Genomic DNA, 15,135 nt, shown 5'->3' with positions numbered 1-15,135 from the left:
ATGGCGCTTAAGTTGTATACCTATACATTACCGCTAAAGTAGATGATTTATATTACTTGTGATATAAATTTTGAAACTTTAGTGAGTAGGAAGGTACAATGGTATGCGTAGAAGTGTTTGGCGTAAGCCTGCATGGAGCTGCCATTGGTACAGATCTTGGTGGTAGTAGCAAATAATCGAATGAGACCTTGGAGGACTGAAGTGGAGAAGGGTTTCGTGTGAACAGTGGTTGATCACGAGTTAGTCGGTCCTAAGTTCAAGGCGAAAGCCGAAAATTTTCAAGTAAAACAAAAATGCCAAATTATATAAACAAAGCGAAAATAATACACTTGAATAATTTTGAACGAAAGGGAATACGGTTCCAATTCCGTAACCTGTTGAGTATCCGTTTGTTATTAAATATGGGCCTCGTGCTCATCCTGGCAACAGGAACGACCATAAAGAAGCCGTCGAGAGATATCGGAAGAGTTTTCTTTTCTGTTTTATAGCCGTACTACCATGGAAGTCTTTCGCAGAGAGATATGGTAGATGGGCTAGAAGAGCATGACATATACTGTTGTGTCGATATTTTCTCCTCGGACCTTGAAAATTTATGGTGGGGACACGCAAACTTCTCAACAGGCCGTACCAATATCCGCAGCTGGTCTCCAAGGTGAAGAGTCTCTAGTCGATAGAATAATGTAGGTAAGGGAAGTCGGCAAATTAGATCCGTAACTTCGGGATAAGGATTGGCTCTGAAGATTGAGATAGTCGGGCTTGATTGGGAAACAATAACATGGTTTATGTGCTCGTTCTGGGTAAATAGAGTTTCTAGCATTTATGTTAGTTACTTGTTCCCCGGATAGTTTAGTTACGTAGCCAATTGTGGAACTTTCTTGCTAAAATTTTTAAGAATACTATTTGGGTTAAACCAATTAGTTCTTATTAATTATAACGATTATCAATTAACAATCAATTCAGAACTGGCACGGACTTGGGGAATCCGACTGTCTAATTAAAACAAAGCATTGTGATGGCCCTAGCGGGTGTTGACACAATGTGATTTCTGCCCAGTGCTCTGAATGTCAAAGTGAAGAAATTCAAGTAAGCGCGGGTCAACGGCGGGAGTAACTATGACTCTCTTAAGGTAGCCAAATGCCTCGTCATCTAATTAGTGACGCGCATGAATGGATTAACGACGGACGTGTTTTCCTCGAGCTCCCATTGCTACGGTCATTGTTGAGTAAATCCGCGGATTTATACGTTGAAAAACGGAGTAAAGTGTGTGTGAAGGTGTCGCGAACAAAAGTTGAAAATTTGTGAACGAAAGAACATCGCGTGTTGTGGAAATAAACGATTTTCAATTGGAAATTTTCCACGAGGGCCACGTGTTGAGTGAGAGCGCTCTCTGCGAGAGAGGCGTTAGCCCTTTTCGTGTGGGATTCCCTCAGCGCCAGCTGATCGGTTGTGAACTTTGCTAAGGTGTGTGCATTGGATAATTTTAGTGTTGCCATACCGAGCAATTGGTGGCGCCACTGTGAATAGGTGGAGCCAGTGTGCCATAGCAACCAGCCTCTGTCAGCAAGCTAAAGTTGCTTGACTTGGTAAAAGGAGGAGCCACTTCCATTGGGTAAGTCCGATGGAAAGCGATAGCACTGCGAGCGCCATGAGCGCCAGCAGTGCGTCGAAGAAGTCTACGCGTCGCAGGCGTAAAAGCGTACTGGCTTCAAAGAGCTCGGTGCCAACGCAGGCGAAGCTGGTTGCCGTGGCGGCGAATGGAGTTCCTGAACCCGTAGGCGTGTTAGACGAGGAGTTTTCGTCGATGGATGCCCCCGTCGCTGCTGTTGCCCCCGCTGCCGCCCCCGCCGTTGCCCCCGCTGTCGCCCCCACTGTCGCCCCCGCTGTCGCCCGCGCTGTTGCCACCGCCACAGCTGCCACCGCTGCCGCTCGTGCTGGGCAAGCAGCCATGATGGCAGAGCTGTCGGCCACTCAGCGTATGGTGCGCAGCAGTTTTCGCAGCCTAGGAGGGGTGAACACGGACGAGCTCACCTTGGCTATCAGCCGTTACGACGAGCTGGTTATGGCGTTGATGCTCAGGTGTGGAGAGCTGGAGACGCGGCTGGCTATGCCACCGCCACCGACCCCGTCGATGACTACGGCGGCCAACCCTCCTCAGATGCTTCAGGCAGCACCCATTGATGCCCCGCGGACTGCAAAGGTTCGCGAGACATGGTCAGCGGTCGTGAAGTGCGACGACCCAGCGCTATCGGGGAAGGCGATAGCTGAGAAGGTGCGAAATATGGTTGCACCCTCCCTCGGAGTCAGGGTTCACGAGGTGCGTGAACTCCGGAGAGGCGATGGAGCCATTATCCGCACACCCTCAGTCGGAGAGCTGCAGAAGGTGGTGTCATCGAAGAGATTCGCCGAAGTGGGACTAAATGTTACGAGGAATGCTGCTGAGAAGCCGAAGGTAGTCGTTTACGACGTGGACACGGCCATCAGCCCGGAGGAATTCATGACGGAACTGCGGGAAAACAACTTCGATGACACGATGACGGCATCGCAATTTAAGAAGTCGGTGCACCTGTTGACTAAGGCGTGGTCGGTGACTGACGGCGCCACTGTCAATGTGACGCTGGAAGTCGATGATGGAGCGATGGCGAAGCTTGATGTGGGTCGGGTGTACATCAAGTGGTTCTCGTTCCGATGCCGATCGCAGGTCCGCACCTATGCCTGTCACAGATGCGTGGGCTTCGACCACAAGATCAGCGAGTGCCGTCAGAAGGACAACGTCTGCCGCCAGTGCGGGCAGCAGGGCCACAACGCGGCAAGGTGCCAGAACCCGGTGGACTGCCGAAATTGCCGGCATAGAGGGCGACCCTCGGGACATCATATGCTCTCGAGCGCTTGCCCAATATATGGCGCGGTGCTAGCGAGGGTGCAAGCTAGACATTAATGTTTAGCTTCATCCAAGCGAACTGTGGCCGAGGGCGAGCTGCGACCATAGAGCTTGGTGTCCGACTCAGGAGTTCAAGCTCAATGTTCGCACTGGTGCAGGAGCCGTACCTCAGCAGCGACGGGATGGATGTGCTGCCTCAAGGAATGAGGATTTACACTGACCGGCGAGGGAAGGCAGCCATCCTAGTAGATCAGCAGGATGCCATCTGTATGCCAGTGGAGACCCTCACCACAGAGTATGGCGTATGTCTGGTAGTAAAAGGGAGTTTTGGCTCAATCTTCCTTTGTTCAGCATACTGCCAATTCGATGCACCTTTGGAACCGTACCTTCGGTACATGGATGCGGTCCTGCTACAGGCTAGCAGAACCCCCGCAATCCTGGGCCTCGACGCGAATGCAGTGTCCCCCATGTGGTTTGCCAAACTCTCTCGGCATGCCGAGGGGCAAGCTAACTACAGTCGGGGTGAGCTGCTGTCTGAGTGGATGCTGGAGGCAAGAGCCGCCGCCCTAAACCAGCCAACAGAGGTGTACACGTTCGATAACTACAGAGCTCGTAGTGATATCGACGTGACAATCGTCAACGAGGCAGCATCTATGTGGGCCACATATGAGTGGAGAGTGGACGAGTGGGAGTTGAGTGACCACAACATCATTACTGTTGTGGCCGAAACAACCTCCACGAGCGCAGTTGAGAGCATAGCTCCTGTGCCGTCCTGGAACCTCTCCAATGCACGTTGGCGATTGTTCGAGGAGGAGATGGTGAGTAGAACAGCCGAACTTCCGGGAAGCTTCTCAGAGTCGCCGTTGGACCAGCAGGTTTCCACCCTGCGCAGTATCGTGCATGATGTGTGCGATATTGCGTTGGGTAGAAAATCGCCAAGATCGCCCAGCAGGAGAGCACGTTGGTGGACTGCCGACCTGAGCGCTGCAAGGCGCGAAGTTCGGAGACTTCGTCGCCGACTCCAGGATGCACGGCATCGTGATGACGATGTTGCTGCAGAGCCTTTGGTAGTCGAGCTGAGACGGACCTCAGCCAACTACAAAAGGCTCATTGGGAGGGCGAAAATGGACGATTGGAAACGCTTCGTGGGAGATCATGCCGATGATCCATGGGGGCGCGTCTACAAATTTTGCCGAGGTCGAAGAAAGTGCACGGAGATTGGGTGCCTCCGCGTGAATGGCGAGCTGATCACCGATTGGGGTGATTGTGCACGAGTGCTCCTTCGCAACTTTTTCCCAGTTGCGGAGTCCGAAGCACCGACTGCCATCGTGGAGGAAGACCCACCGGCCCTTGAAACACTCGAGATTGATGTCTGTGTTGGCCGACTGAAGAGCAGGCGTTCGCCTGGCTTGGACGGCATCAATGGCACTATTTGTAAGGCAGTGTGGCGCGCCGTACCTCAGCACCTGGCAGCGTTGTACTCCCGTTGCATCCGATCGGGATACTTTCCCAGCGAGTGGAAGTGCCCACGAGTAGTGGCGCTACTCAAGGGACCCGAGAAGGACAAGTGTGAGCCCTCCTCATATAGGGGAATTTGCTTACTGCCAGTTTTTGGCAAGGTGCTTGAGGCAATCATGGTGAATCGTGTAAGAGAAGTTCTTCCGGAAGGCTGCAGATGGCAGTTCGGTTTTCGCCAAGGACGTTGTGTGGAGGATGCTTGGAGACACGTGAAGAGCAGTGTTGACGCCAGTCCAGCGCAATACGTGCTCGGCACATTCGTGGACTTCAAAGGAGCATTTGACAACGTCGAATGGAGTGCTGTACTGCGCCGACTAGCCGACTTGGGATGCCGGGAAATAAGCTTGTGGCAGAGCTTTTTCGCCGGCCGAAGAGCAGTAATCCGAAGCAGTTCCGGTGCAGTGAATGTGCCGGTAACTAGAGGTTGCCCGCAGGGGTCAATCAGCGGCCCATTTATTTGGGACATGCTGATGGATGTACTGCTTCAGCGCCTCGAGCCGTATTGCCTGCTAAGTGCATACGCGGATGACCTGCTTCTTCTCATCGAGGGAAACTCCCGAGCCGTGCTAGAGGAAAAAGGAGCGCAACTGATGTCCATCGTTGAAACGTGGGGAGCGGAAATAGGCGTTGCCGTTTCGACCAGCAAGACGGTAATAATGCTGCTCAAAGGTACCTTGAGACGTGCGCCCACGGTAAGATTCGCTGGAGCGAACCTGCCGTATGTGCGCAGCTGTCGGTACCTTGGCATCACGGTCAGTGAAGGAATGAAATTCCTCACGCATATAGCTTCGCTTCGCCAGCGGATGACCGGAGTCGTTGGAGCATTGGCGCGTGTGCTACGAGTCGACTGGGGCTTCAGTCCTCGAGCCAGGCGGACCATATATGCGGGACTCATGGCACCTTGTGTGCTATTTGGTGCCTCGGTATGGTATGACACCGCCGCACAGGTAGCTGCCAGGAGGCGACTATCCTCCTGCCATAGACTGATCCTGCTTGGATGTCTATCGGTATGCCGAACAGTGTCCACCGCGGCACTGCAGGTTCTTGCTGGAGCCCCCCCGCTTGACTTGGCCGCTAAGAAATTAGCGGTCAAATACAAGCTGAAGCGTGGATACCCGCTGGAGGAGAACGACTGGCTCTATGGCGAGGACATTACGCGTCTAAGCCGTGAGCAAAAAGAGATTCGCCTAGAGGAATGCTTGCTATTGAGTTGGCAGAGCAGATGGGATGACGACAGCGAACCAGGACGGGTGACGCACAGGTTCATCCCGGATGTCACCCTCGTCTATCGGGATCCGAATTTTGGTTTCTCGATGATGGCGTCTTTCTTGCTCACTGGGCACGGGTCGTTCAACGCATTTCTGCATGGGAGAGCCCTTAGCGATACCACTGCTTGCGCATGTGGTGATCCATACGAGGACTGGATGCACGTGTTGTGCGCCTGCCCTCTATATGCAGATCTGCGAGACCTCGATGGACTTGGAGTGCAGCGTGTTGGCGAGGACTGGACATTCGAAAGAATCCTGGAGGATCGGGAGAGAACGCAACGGCTGGTTGTGTTCGCTGAGTTGGTGTTCCACAGAAGAAGAGGCAGATAGCCTGACGCCCTGCCGTGTGGTTAGCGGGCGAGAATACTGCCACAGCTTGCCGCAGCTTGTCGTAGAAGGCGACTAATGCGGCAATAGGTCACTCCGCCCGTGCTTGTCGGAGCCAAAGAGTGAGGCCGACCGAGCCTCTAATTTTCGGTACCACGGGTTGAACAGTTCCAAGACTGCTCATTGAGGTTGGCCCCCTTGTGGGAGTATCGTGGTGGCTGTGGTTGGTACCCATATCGCGGGTAGAGCCTTCATGCTCGACGTTTGAGTAACGGCGCGGGTTGCGCAACACTCGGGTGCTGTGACCCATAGAACAGTAGAGATTTTAGGTAGATCTCGCTCCTCAGCAAGGGGGAGTGCTTGCCCGGCAAGCAAGCACTCGAATTGCTACCGGGGTGGTCGCTATGTACATAGCTATAGCTTCCAGACCGGGACGTTTTGTTCAGCGTATTGGACACATGCATCATATGCTCACTTGTGGGTGTATAGGGTGCCGTGGTTGTAATCCCTTCAATGTGGAACACGCCACGTAAAACAAGTTCGGAGGGATCCGATTCATACACTGTCCCTATCTACTATCTAGCGAAACCACAGCCAAGGGAACGGGCTTGGAATAATTAGCGGGGAAAGAAGACCCTTTTGAGCTTGACTCTAATCTGGCAGTGTAAGGAGACATAAGAGGTGTAGAATAAGTGGGAGATATTAGACCTCGGTTTGGTATCGTCAATGAAATACCACTACTCTTATTGTTTCCTTACTTACTTGATTAAATGGAACGTGTATCATTTCCTAGCCATTATACGGATATATTTATTATATCTTATGGTATTGGGTTTTGATGCAAGCTTCTTGATCAAAGTATCACGAGTTTGTTATATAATCGCAAACAAATTCTTTAATAAAACGATGCATTTATGTATTTTTGATTTGAAAATTTGGTATAACTCCAATTACTCAGGTATGATCCAATTCAAGGACATTGCCAGGTAGGGAGTTTGACTGGGGCGGTACATCTCTCAAATAATAACGGAGGTGTCCCAAGGCCAGCTCAGTGCGGACAGAAACCACACATAGAGCAAAAGGGCAAATGCTGACTTGATCTCGGTGTTCAGTACACACAGGGACAGCAAAAGCTCGGCCTATCGATCCTTTTGGTTTAAAGAGTTTTTAACAAGAGGTGTCAGAAAAGTTACCATAGGGATAACTGGCTTGTGGCGGCCAAGCGTTCATAGCGACGTCGCTTTTTGATCCTTCGATGTCGGCTCTTCCTATCATTGTGAAGCAAAATTCACCAAGCGTTGGATTGTTCACCCATGCAAGGGAACGTGAGCTGGGTTTAGACCGTCGTGAGACAGGTTAGTTTTACCCTACTAATGACAAAACGTTGTTGCGACAGCATTCCTGCGTAGTACGAGAGGAACCGCAGGTACGGACCAATGGCACAATACTTGTTCGAGCGAACAGTGGTATGACGCTACGTCCGTTGGATTATGCCTGAACGCCTCTAAGGTCGTATCCGTGCTGGACTGCAATGATAAATAAGGGGCAATTTGCATTGTATGGCTTCTAAACCATTTAAAGTTTATAATTTACTTTATAAACGACAATGGATGTGATGCCAATGTAATTTGTAACATAGTAAATTGGGAGGATCTTCGATCACCTGATGCCGCGCTAGTTACATATAAAAGCATTATTTAATACAATGACAAAGCCTAGAATCAATTGTAAACGACTTTTGTAACAGGCAAGGTGTTGTAAGTGGTTGAGCAGCTGCCATACTGCGATCCACTGAAGCTTATCCTTTGCTTGATGATTCGATATAAAATATATAAGTACTTTTATCATGTACTTATAATGGGTGCCCAGAGTGCCCAGAATAGTAGCCAGTAGCCAAATGCTTTGTCATCAATTTAGTGACACGCATATGAAATCAAGTAAAGTTGCCAAGACGCATATGATAATGTCCCTATCATATTAAAGAACTAAAGAACTTAAAGAAATCAAGTAAAGTTGCCAAATGCTTTGTCATCAAATTAGTGACGCATATGATATTGTCCCTATCTAATTATAGAAATAAAGAACTTAAAGAACTCAAGTAAAGTTGCCAAAACGCATATGATAATGTCCCTATCATATTAAAGAACTAAAGAACTTAAAGAAATCAAGTAAAGTTGCCAAGACTCATATGATAATGTCCCTATCATATTAAAGAACTAAAGAACTTAAAGAAATCAAGTAAAGTTGCCAAATGCTTTGTCATCAAATTAGTGACGCATATGATATTGTCCCTATCTAATTATAGAAATAAAGAACTTAAAGAACTCAAGTAAAGTTGCCAAGACGCATATGATAATGTCCCTATCATATTAAAGAACTAAAGAACTTAAAGAAATCAAGTAAAGTTGCCAAGACGCATATGATATTGTCCCTATCTAATTATAGAAATAAAGAACTTAAAGAACTCAAGTAAAGTTGCCAAGACGCATATGATAATGTCCCTATCATATTAAAGAACTAAAGAACTTAAAGAAATCAAGTCAAGTTGCCAAATGCTTTGTCATCAAATTAGTGACGCATATGATATTGTCCCTATCTAATTATAGAAATAAAGAACTTAAAGAACTCAAGTAAAGTTGCCAAGACGCATATGATATTGTCCCTATCTAATTATAGAAATAAAGAACTTAAAGAAATCAAGTAAAGTTGCCAAGACGCATATGATATTGTCCCTATCATATTATAGATATAAAGAACTTAAAGAAATCAAGTAAAGTTGCCAAATGCTTTGTCATCAAATTAGTGACGCATATGATATTGTCCCTATCTAATTATAGAAATAAAGAACTTAAAGAACTCAAGTAAAGTTGCCAAAACGCATATGATAATGTCCCTATCATATTAAAGAACTAAAGAACTTAAAGAAATCAAGTAAAGTTGCCAAGACGCATATGATATTGTCCCTATCATATTAAAGAAATAAAGAACTTAAAGAAATCAAGTAAAGTTGCCAATACGCATATGATATTGTCCCTATCATATAAATATAGGATAAATGTATATAATTATATATAAAGAAAAATATATGAAATATCCGTATATTTATTAACTAAAGAACTTAAAGAAATCAAGTAAAGTTGCCAAGACGCATATGATAATGTCCCTATCATATTAAAGAAATAAAGAACTTAAAGAAATCAAGTAAAGTTGCCAAGACGCATATGATATTGTCCCTATCTAATTATAGAAATAAAGAACTTAAAGAAATCAAGTAAAGTTGCCAAGACGCATATGATAATGTCCCTATCATATTAAAGAACTAAAGAACTTAAAGAAATCAAGTAAAGTTGCCAAGACGCATATGATAATGTCCCTATCATATTAAAGAACTAAAGAACTTAAAGAAATCAAGTAAAGTTGCCAAGACGCATATGATATTGTCCCTATCATATTAAAGAAATAAAGAACTTAAAGAAATCAAGTAAAGTTGCCAAATGCTTTGTCATCAAATTAGTGACGCATATGATATTGTCCCTATCTAATTATAGAAATAAAGAACTTAAAGAACTCAAGTAAAGTTGCCAAGACGCATATGATAATGTCCCTATCATATTAAAGAACTAAAGAACTTAAAGAAATCAAGTAAAGTTGCCAAGACGCATATGATATTGTCCCTATCATATTAAAGAAATAAAGAACTTAAAGAAATCAAGTAAAGTTGCCAAGACGCATATGATATTGTCCCTATCATATAAATATAGGATAAATGTATATAATTATATATAAAGAAAAATATATGAAATATCCGTATATTTATTGAACAATATAAGGAAATTATATATAAAACATATGAAAAGGAATATTTATTGTATGTATAAAAGAAAAAATTCAGAAATACTCCTATATTCTCTTAGTATTATAGAGAAAACCCATATAAGTGAGAGGTATTAGTAGTGTAAACGACGCTTTGATCGACAGAGGGTTCAAAAACTACTATAGGTAGGCAGTGGTTGCCGACCTCTCGTATTGTTCAAAACTTATGTATTCATATGATTTTGACAATAATATAAGGAAATTAATTATAAAACATATGAAAAGGAATATTTATTGTATGTATAAAAGAAAAAATTCAGAAATACTCCTATATTCTCTTAGTATTATAGAGAAAACCCATATAAGTGAGAGGTATTAGTAGTGTAAACGACGCTTTGATCGACAGAGGGTTCAAAAACTACTATAGGTAGGCAGTGGTTGCCGACCTGTCGTATTGTTCAAAACTTATGTATTCATATGATTTTGACAATAATATAAGGAAATTAATTATAAAACATATGAAAATGAATATTTATTATATGTATAAAGGAAAAAAATCAGAAATACTCCTATATTCTCTTAGTATTATAGAGAAAACCCATATAAGTGAGAGGTATTAGTAGTGTAAACGACGCTCTGATCGACAGAGGGTTCAAAAACTACTATAGGTAGGCAGTGGTTGCCGACCTCTCGTATTGTTCAAAACTTATGTATTCATATGATTTTGACAATAATATAAGGAAATTAATTATAAAACATATGAAAATGAATATTTATTATATGTATAAAGGAAAAAATTCAGAAATACTCCTATATTCTCTTAGTATTATAGAGAAAACCCATATAAGTGAGAGGTATTAGTAGTGTAAACGACGCTTTGATCGACAGAGGGTTCAAAAACTACTATAGGTAGGCAGTGGTTGCCGACCTCTCGTATTGTTCAAAACTTATGTATTCATATGATTTTGACAATAATATAAGGAAATTAATTATAAAACATATGAAAATGAATATTTATTATATGTATAAAGGAAAAAAATCAGAAATACTCCTATATTCTCTTAGTATTATAGAGAAAACCCATATAAGTGAGAGGTATTAGTAGTGTAAACGACGCTCTGATCGACAGAGGGTTCAAAAACTACTATAGGTAGGCAGTGGTTGCCGACCTCTCGTATTGTTCAAAACTTATGTATTCATATGATTTTGACAATAATATAAGGAAATTAAATATAAAACATATGAAAATGAGCAATTATCATATGATTAATGGAAAAAATAATTCATTTATATATGAATAAAGGAAAATTCTCTTAATATATAAGAGAATAGCACGTGTTGGGTGGCAAACAGAATTGAAAATACCCGCTTTGAGGACAGCGGGTTCAAAAACTACTATAGGTAGGCAGTGGTTGCCGACCTCATGCATTATTCGAAATATATATTTCGGATCATGATGATTTAAATTTGGTTACTTACAAATAAAGTATATTATTATCCGTACAAATTTGTTTCTCAGTTCTTATGAACATGGGACTTGGCTCCGCGGTTAATAGGAATATACGACTTTAGATAATATCGTTGAAACAACAGTCAAGTTTCTATTATACATAGAATAACAAATCGTTTCCATATATTATCGTTAATTTTTGGAGGCAGGCAAATTTATTGTTATTTATTTAATAATATATTACCTGCCGTAAAGTTGGAAAATTATATCGTTACCGCGGTATAATATATATATTCATATTTATTACATGATGGAAAAATTACAAAATTTTTAATATAGAAATCATATGCGCTCGGTTTTACGTTATGTATTACCAGAGAGTTATATGGATAAAGATAAATTTTAAATTTATCATCAAATTGCAAATGATTTAACTCAATATTTATATTGGTTAAACAAAAATTGTACATGTGTGGATACAATAATTATGTATGTTGGAAACAAAATGATATTTTAGAATGAAATATGTATAATATAAATACAAAATTATAGAAATATATATTATTGAACTTGTTAATAATGGTGAAACAAGTATAAAAATATAATGGAATATACGAATACGAATGCTATATAAAAATGGCCGTAATCGAATTAAAAGAGATTTAAAATTTTACCCAAAGGCAAAATATTGAAGTATTTTTCAATATGATATAATAAATGGAATTATATAAAATGGAAATCTATAATATTTATATTGCTTATTTCAATTCGAAAAATATGAATGGAATATGAAGAAAGAAACATTATTCTGGTTGATCCTGCCAGTAGTTATATGCTTGTCTCAAAGATTAAGCCATGCATGTCTAAGTACACACGAATTAAAAGTGAAACCGCAAAAGGCTCATTATATCAGTTATGGTTCCTTAGATCGTTAACAGTTACTTGGATAACTGTGGTAATTCTAGAGCTAATACATGCAATTAAAACATGAACCTTATGGGACATGTGCTTTTATTAGGCTAAAACCAAGCGATCGCAAGATCGTTATATTGGTTGAACTCTAGATAACATGCAGATCGTATGGTCTTGTACCGACGACAGATCTTTCAAATGTCTGCCCTATCAACTTTTGATGGTAGTATCTAGGACTACCATGGTTGCAACGGGTAACGGGGAATCAGGGTTCGATTCCGGAGAGGGAGCCTGAGAAACGGCTACCACATCTAAGGAAGGCAGCAGGCGCGTAAATTACCCACTCCCAGCTCGGGGAGGTAGTGACGAAAAATAACAATACAGGACTCATATCCGAGGCCCTGTAATTGGAATGAGTACACTTTAAATCCTTTAACAAGGACCAATTGGAGGGCAAGTCTGGTGCCAGCAGCCGCGGTAATTCCAGCTCCAATAGCGTATATTAAAGTTGTTGCGGTTAAAACGTTCGTAGTTGAACTTGTGCTTCATACGGGTAGTACAACTTACAATTGTGGTTAGTACTATACCTTTATGTATGTAAGCGTATTACCGGTGGAGTTCTTATATGTGATTAAATACTTGTATTTTTTCATATGTTCCTCCTATTTAAAAACCTGCATTAGTGCTCTTAAACGAGTGTTATTGTGGGCCGGTACTATTACTTTGAACAAATTAGAGTGCTTAAAGCAGGCTTCAAATGCCTGAATATTCTGTGCATGGGATAATGAAATAAGACCTCTGTTCTGCTTTCATTGGTTTTCAGATCAAGAGGTAATGATTAATAGAAGCAGTTTGGGGGCATTAGTATTACGACGCGAGAGGTGAAATTCTTGGACCGTCGTAAGACTAACTTAAGCGAAAGCATTTGCCAAAGATGTTTTCATTAATCAAGAACGAAAGTTAGAGGTTCGAAGGCGATCAGATACCGCCCTAGTTCTAACCATAAACGATGCCAGCTAGCAATTGGGTGTAGCTACTTTTATGGCTCTCTCAGTCGCTTCCCGGGAAACCAAAGCTTTTGGGCTCCGGGGGAAGTATGGTTGCAAAGCTGAAACTTAAAGGAATTGACGGAAGGGCACCACCAGGAGTGGAGCCTGCGGCTTAATTTGACTCAACACGGGAAAACTTACCAGGTCCGAACATAAGTGTGTAAGACAGATTGATAGCTCTTTCTCGAATCTATGGGTGGTGGTGCATGGCCGTTCTTAGTTCGTGGAGTGATTTGTCTGGTTAATTCCGATAACGAACGAGACTCAAATATATTAAATAGATATCTTCAGGATTATGGTGCTGAAGCTTATATAGCCTTCATTCATGGTGGCAGTAAAATGTTTATTGTGTTTGAATGTGTTTATGTAAGTGGAGCCGTACCTGTTGGTTTGTCCCATTATAAGGACACTAGCTTCTTAAATGGACAAATTGCGTCTAGCAATAATGAGATTGAGCAATAACAGGTCTGTGATGCCCTTAGATGTCCTGGGCTGCACGCGCGCTACAATGAAAGTATCAACGTGTATTTCCTAGACCGAGAGGTCCGGGTAAACCGCTGAACCACTTTCATGCTTGGGATTGTGAACTGAAACTGTTCACATGAACTTGGAATTCCCAGTAAGTGTGAGTCATTAACTCGCATTGATTACGTCCCTGCCCTTTGTACACACCGCCCGTCGCTACTACCGATTGAATTATTTAGTGAGGTCTCCGGACGTGATCACTGTGACGCCTTGCGTGTTACGGTTGTTTCGCAAAAGTTGACCGAACTTGATTATTTAGAGGAAGTAAAAGTCGTAACAAGGTTTCCGTAGGTGAACCTGCGGAAGGATCATTATTGTATAAAATCCTTACCGTTAATAAAAATTTGTTATAATACAAATACATTTTGAATTTACCAAAATTACTTACCAAATTACCAAATTAAAAAATTTACCAAATTTATATTACCATATTATCAAATTTACCAGATTACGAATTTTTACAAAAGCAAAGCGCATAATATGATATGATTATAGAACGAAACGATTCAATTGAATCAAATTAAAAATATATATATAAATATATATTAAAATAAAAGTTAAAATCAAAATAAAATGAATCTGATGGGTTTTTATTTATATGAGGCTTTGGCAACCTCATAAGATTTTAACATGTTGTGTAATGGCGGGCACAACAAAAAAAAATATTATATATATGTGGCTTTGAAATGTAAAAATAAAACTTCGAATATTGGAGAGATCGAAGATATCAAATTCGAAAATGGAAATCGAATTAAAACATTAAAAATAATGGTTATCAAAATAATTTGTTAATATAAAATGGTGAACTTTGTGTGTATATGGACCATAATATACACGCGTTGCGAATATGTATTGTTCATCTTAGTTATGAGCATACGTTGGCTAATGCAACAACCTAAAATATACAATGTTGTACCTGGTACCCATCAGGTTAATGTTTTATATAAATTGCAGTATGTATCGCCCAAACATAGTTAAATATAAACCGTAAATAACCAGATTATATGATACATAATGCTTATATGAAACTAAGACATTTCGCAGCATTTATTTTAGGTATAAAAATACATTTATTGAAGGAATTGATATATGCCAGTAAAATGGTGTATTTTTAATTTCTTTCAATAAAAACAAAATTGACATTATATAAAAATGAATTATAAAACTCTAAGCGGTGGATCACTCGGCTCATGGGTCGATGAAGAACGCAGCAAACTGTGCGTCATCGTGTGAACTGCAGGACACATGAACATCGACATTTTGAACGCATATCGCAGTCCATGCTGTTATGTACTTTAATTAATTTTATAGTGCTGCTTGGACTACATATGGTTGAGGGTTGTAAGACTATGCTAATTAAGTTGTTTATAAATTTTATAAGCATATGGTATATTA

The 15,135-nt window shown here is 41.9% G+C and overlaps 2 non-coding genes across 2 annotated transcripts; both read left to right on the top strand.

Moving 5' to 3' along the window:
- The first annotated feature begins 12,059 nt into the window (after positions 1–12,059).
- LOC113564722 lies at positions 12,060–14,054 on the top strand. Its single transcript, XR_003408261.1, has one exon. It is a non-coding gene; the product is annotated as a small subunit ribosomal RNA (ribosomal RNA).
- Positions 14,055–14,903: 849 nt separating this feature from the next.
- LOC113564720 lies at positions 14,904–15,082 on the top strand. Its single transcript, XR_003408259.1, has one exon. It is a non-coding gene; the product is annotated as a 5.8S ribosomal RNA (ribosomal RNA).
- Positions 15,083–15,135: the final 53 nt, after the last annotated feature.

Source organism: Drosophila erecta, unplaced genomic scaffold (genome assembly GCF_003286155.1).
Source record: "Drosophila erecta strain 14021-0224.00,06,07 unplaced genomic scaffold, DereRS2 tig00000424-arrow-arrow-pilon, whole genome shotgun sequence".
In the NCBI taxonomy this organism is placed as follows: Eukaryota; Metazoa; Arthropoda; class Insecta; order Diptera; family Drosophilidae; genus Drosophila; species Drosophila erecta.
This window is presented reverse-complemented; position numbering and strand designations above follow the sequence as displayed.